This window comes from Rhinatrema bivittatum, chromosome 9 (genome assembly GCF_901001135.1).
Source record: "Rhinatrema bivittatum chromosome 9, aRhiBiv1.1, whole genome shotgun sequence".
In the NCBI taxonomy this organism is placed as follows: domain Eukaryota; kingdom Metazoa; phylum Chordata; class Amphibia; order Gymnophiona; family Rhinatrematidae; genus Rhinatrema; species Rhinatrema bivittatum.
In genome coordinates, this window is record NC_042623.1 from 181,891,064 (window position 1) to 181,897,242 (window position 6,179).

Sequence of the window (6,179 nt, forward strand, 5' to 3'; positions counted from 1 at the left end):
TGTAATATTTTTCTATCCTGTGTGTTCCCTGAGATTTTGTGCATGTTCTAGGTCTAGGACATAAAGGAACCAAGTCGTCAAAAGATTTGATAAAATTTAGCAGTTATATGGAAGTTTGTTACATTGGATTTTTTTTTTTTGCCTTTCTACTTAGCTGTGAGCAACAGACTGGCAGCTTAGTCACTAAGGGTCTGATTTAGTAAGGTGTGTTCTCATTCTTTGTCTGGGGGAAAAAACAACTTACAGGCTGATACAGTACAGTGCGCTCCAATGGAGCGCACTGTTAGCCGGCATTTGGCCACGTGTTTTCAACGCACTAGCTTTACCCCTTATTCAGTAAGGGGTAATAGCGCGTCCAAAACACACGTCCAACCTCCCCGAACCTAATAGTGCCCGCAACATGCAAATGCATGTTGATGGCCCTATTAGGTATTCCCACGTGATTCGGAAAGCAAAATGTGCAGACAAGCCACACATTTTACTTTCAGAAATTAGCGCCTACCCAGAGGTAGGCGCTAATTTCTGCCGGCACCGGGAAAGTGCACAGAAAAGCAGTAAAAACTGCTTTTCTGTGCACCCTTCGACTTAATATCATGGCGATATTAAGTCGGAGGTCCCAAAAGTTTAAAAAAAAAAATTTGAAATAGGCCCACAGCTCGAAAACCAGACGCTCAATTTTGCCAGCGTCCGGTTTCCGAACCTGTGGCTGTCGGCGGGCTCGAGAACCGACGCTGGCAAAATTGAGCGGCGGCTGTCAAACCCGTTGACAGCCGCCGCTAGTGTCCCTAGTACCTCTTTTTTACCGCCAGGCCTAATTTACTGTATCGTGCATACAGGAGAGTGGCCTGTGCGCGCGCCGGGAGAGCGGGCGCTCGCCTGCTCTCCCTTTGATTTTTATTGTATCGGCCCGTTAGTGACTTAGGCCCTAAGAGGGCAATGTTGAAACTGCACAAGCAGCTACGTACACTGCAAGTACAAATTTCTGTAGAGTTTACATCCTCATGGACAAAGGTGTAAGGTATACACAGAGATTTTCCTGACCTTATTCCATCTACTTTTTCTCATGCCCTGCAAAATAGCAAGAGTACAGGGAAGGGACGATTGGCCCCTAACGGGTAGATTTTGTAAGGTGTGCGCACGCTTCCCGGCACCGGCACACGTTATAAAATCGGCGGGCCGCACTCACATGCGCGTGCAAGGGGGAGGGGGGGAAATGTGCAAATTTGCGCAGCGACACATCGCGGGCTTCCTCAGTTCCCTACCCTAACCTCCCTTCCCCTCTCCTCCCCAACCCCTAAATCTAACATTTATTTGTTTTTATCTTTTTTATTCACTTATTTCAGCTCCCGAGCTGAAATAAGTTGTGCACGCCAGCAGCCAGGACAGTGAACAATGGCATTGCCCCAGCCTGCCCTGCCCAAAACACTTTATTGTGCATGGCCGGGCCTCTTAAAAGATTCCCCCGGCGTGCATAAGGCTGGAATTTACACGCGCCGGGGATCTAAAATCTGCCCTCAAGTATCACAGGTTTGTGTGAATTTAAAAGGGAAAATGTTAGTGACCAGAGCAAAGCAGGAGAGAGCAGGCTCTCCCATGTCTCACTAGTGAATGAATAAATCAGCAGCATTTCTTCTCCAAGGACTTCTAATGTGCTTCTTTACCTATGATACTTTTTCTTTTCACTTTCTACCTGCAATTGCCAGAATGTAACCTGATTTTAATACAAAAAGAAATCTTCCATACAGGTAAAATACGGTGTATATTAGGTTTGTAACTTAACACAGCTCCACGTTTTTTACAATTACATTTGTTGGCATATTTAATTAGCAGTTTTGCCATATCCCAAGAGGTGAAATGTAAACCAAAGATTTCAGACTTCTATTGTGATTGGCTAGGAGCATTTCTTTTAGAAATCCAGTTCTTCATGCAGCGCTTGCTAACACCCTGTACAAAATCCCAAGTGTGCAGGTATCAGACTGTAACTTAAATGTTTTAGGTTCATCATGTGCTTTATTGATATCTGGAGTAGCTCTGGGTTTTTAAACAACCTCCCATATTTGTAAGACATGTGGGGATTCAACTCCTGGTCCCGTTTCAGCCATTTTTATATTTGAAACTGCTGCTCTGGGTAATAATTTCTGGTATTTATGAGTATCAGGCCTGGGAAAATTGATGCTCATGGATGCCCGTTTGGATCTTGGGCCTTTTTCAATTGAAATTGGAAGATGTTTAAGGTATCCAAATCTGTGTTTTTTTCTGGACTTTGCCCCGGACTGGCTCTTTTCACAGGAATGAGGAGGCAGTAACCTTTAGCTTGTGATATCACAATTATTTCCACAACCAGCAGTTGTGATTTTACTAGCGGAGAATTGAAGGTGACTACAGTAAAAGCAGAGAAATTACAAGCAGGCAAAATTCTGTTTTCAGGTAAATAACCTGACCCAATGCAATGGGAATCTGACTCCCTTATGTCCTTAAAAAAAAATAAATATATATACACGGTATATACCTATATAGATATATATCTATACAGGTATATAGTATGATACTTCCTACACATACAGTGGCTATTGAAAATCTACACTCCCCTTGAACATTTTTCACATTTTGTTGACAGTGCATCAGACTTTAATTTACTTAAATGAGGCATTGTTTTTCAATTACCAACACACCATAATCCCCACCTTTCAGGGGAAAAGCATGTACGTATAAACTGAAGTGAAACTGAACACTTGGACAAGTTTTTCTCCTCCAGCCCAAGTTAATACTTGGTGGAAGCATCTTCTGGTGGTATTTACAGATGTGAGTCTGTTGGGATAGATCTCCACCAGCTTTGCACACCAGATTTGTCAATATTAGACCATTCCTTACAAATCTCCTCAGGTTCTGTCAAGTTCCTTGGGGAGTATTGATGGACTGCAATCTAAGCCTTGCCTCAAATTTTCCATTGGATTGTCAGGGCTCTGACTAGGCTTTCCCAGGACATGTTTTCTTTTTGTTCCTTATCAATTCCAGTATAGCTTTGGCTGTGTGATTTGGGTCATTGTAATACTGAAAGGTGAACTTCTGTCTTTGTTTCAGCTTTCTTGCAGAGGGCAGCAGGTTTTTCTCAAGGTATTTTCTGCATTCACTATCCTACAAGTTTCCCAGTCCCTGCTAATTAGAAACATCCCCATAACATGACATTGCTACCATCATGTTTCATATTAGGATTGGTATTCTCTGGCTAATGTGCTATGTTGGGTTTCTACGAAATGTAAAGCTTTGCATGCAGGTCAAAACGTTCTTGTTAAGATTTGCGGCTCGCAGGTCAGCCCTGAGATTTGCTGCACTTATCCTCTATGCTGCCCGACCCATGTTGGCCCCAGCTCCACCAGGAGCTCAGACGCCACTCCCTAGTGGTATGCTCTTGCTCTTTCCGGTGGCTTCCCTAGTCGTGCACACGTGATGTGTGGTGCCCTAAGATAACATCAGCAAACTCAACCCTTTATAAGGACTTCCTTGACCTCCCTGCCTTGCCTCAGCAACAGGTCCTGCTATGATGATAGTGCATGTTGCTTGCTCTTGCTCATCTCTCCCAGCCATGTCTTGCTCCTGCCTGCCTTATCCAGCCCATCCTTACCTCATCTTGTCCAGCCTTGTTTCATCTCTCCAGCCCACCCTGCCTTGTCGTATCCAGCTCAGCCTTCCTCCCAGCCTGCCCTGCTGTCAGTCCCTCTTCCTTGTTCCTCTCATCTCTGCAGACTGACTCCTGGCTTTGACCCTTCACCTGGATACTGACTACTCTTGCTTGCTGCCTGCCACTGACCACCTGCCTGGACCCTGACCTTCCTTGCTTGCCTCCTGCCTTTGACCCTTGCCTGGCCCTAGATTGTCATATACACTATTCTCTGAGAAACTTGCCTAAGTCCTGCTGGCCCTGGAACCCAAGGGCTCAATCTGTGGGGAAAGGTGAAGGTCAAGAACAGTCTCTTCCCAGGTTACCTCCACCAGCTGTTGGTGTGGGCCTATAGGCCGCTTCAGCCACACCACAGCAGCAAGGGCCCACTCCCATTACAGTTCAATTTTAGTTCATCAGAATGCAAATCTTTTTGTGACATGGCCACAGTAGCTCGTGTTACTGTGCATACTTCAGACAGGAATCGAGGTGGGCTTTGAGTATTGACTTCCTTCTTGCCACCCTACTTACAGGTGAGATTTGTGGCATGCCTGGGTTGATTGTCACATGAACACTTCGACCAGTCTTGGCCATGGAAGCCTGTAGCTCTTTCAAAGTTGCCATTGCCTATTTTGTTGCCTCCCTGATCAGTCTCTTTTCTACTTGGTCATCCAGTTTGGAGGTATGGCCTCATCTAAGCAGGATTTGCTGGTACCATATGCCGCCTTGATAATCATCTTGACCATGCTCTGAAAGATGTGCAAGGACTTTGGGGATGGGTATAAAAGAATTACAATCTATGCCCTTCCACGACTTTCTTCTGGAGTTGTTTTGACAGCAGCTTGGTGCTCATGGTTTGGTCTCTGCTCTGAAATGCCAGTACCCAGCAGAGGAAATCAACAGATTGCTGAATTTATTCTTTCAGCTCGTGAATAACACAGAGCCAATTCATTTGGTTTGCTTTTTTGGTTACAAGGAGGGTAGATGCTTATCCAACCAAACTATTCCATGTTTTTATTTCTACTTCATTTTCTAAGGAATTCAGGAAAACATTTTTCACTTGGCAGTTGTGGAGAAAACTGTATGGATACATGGAACAAACACTGGTTAATGCATTTTACTTCAGGCTATAAGGCAACAAAAGGTGAATATTTTGAAATTGGGTGTAGACTTTTCGGAACCACTGTAGATATTAAACTGTAGCAAGATATGAAGTACTTCTTTTGACTCCTCTTTTAAGGGGATTTTTAAAGAGCTTTAAAAAAATCCGTTCTGTACAGATATTTGTGTTAAATAATTTTACAGAAGCAATTTAGGCTTTTTCAGAAGATACTTGTAAACGTGTAAGTAATGGTGAAAACCATTTATAAAGCACCACCCTGTATTTTATGTCTGTAAATACATTCCATAGTGTTTAAGAATCTTAAAGTATAAAGATGTCCATCTATCTTGTTCTTTATTTGAAGTTGCCTGAGTATAGCAGTCATTTGGCACATTAGAAAAACCTAGGTAATTTGAAATAAAGCCACAGTTTTAAGTTGCTTGAAGAGTTTTGTGTGTTTAAGCATATTTGATTACTTGCCATATCAGAATATCCATCAGAGCAAGATACAATAAAAATATTTTAAAAATTTAAAAAATAAAACACCAGTCCAACAAAAAACAGATCCTCTTATAATAGGTAACCACAAAAGGTATTCATCCTCAACACCCTGGCTAATAATCTAAAATGTTTGCCTTAAGTCTGTCTAAATTGTTTACAGAATTTTAAGTAGTTCCGTTCTTCCTTAATGTCAATAGGCAATTTGTTCCACAAAAATGGACCATGATAAACCAGAAACTGCCATCCTACTTAATTTTAACAGCTGAGGATGGAATATCTAAAATATGTTGTTGAGCAGATCTCAGTGATCGTACTGGAGTATATTTTGAAATTAGCTTAGCAAGGCAGTCAGCATCATAGTCTTAAACTGGATTGTTGCTTCCACTGGCAATCAGTGCATTCACAATGAATCAATGTGATGTGATCAAATTTGTGTTCCTGGAGTGCCATAGCTAGGTCTGGTTTTCAGGCTATCCACAATAAATATGCATGAGGTATACCTGCATTCATTGATGGCATTCCAGGACTGGAGTTGCCTACCTCAGTCTGGTTCCTTGTTCAATGTTCCCATTCCGACACCTTTGGCGTATATGCCCCTGCAGCCTCTGAAATGTGCAGACTGAATGGCAGTGTCCCAGGCATTTCTACTCCAGAACTAGGGCAGGCCTGGAGGAGTACATTTTCTCTCCCAAGATGTCAGAGATGAACACTTCAGCTTTAGAAGTCTCTAGAATAGGTACGTGCTAGATTCTGTCCCTTCTGTACTCTGTAACTGCTCTTTGGGATTTGGATCTGTATTCTCATCTGCTTGTGGCTGGTGGGGTCACCAGGATTAGAGAAACATCCCTCAGATTGTACATTCTTATATGCAATGGCTGGGGAGTTAGTGAGAGTAAAGAAACATCACTCAGATCAATC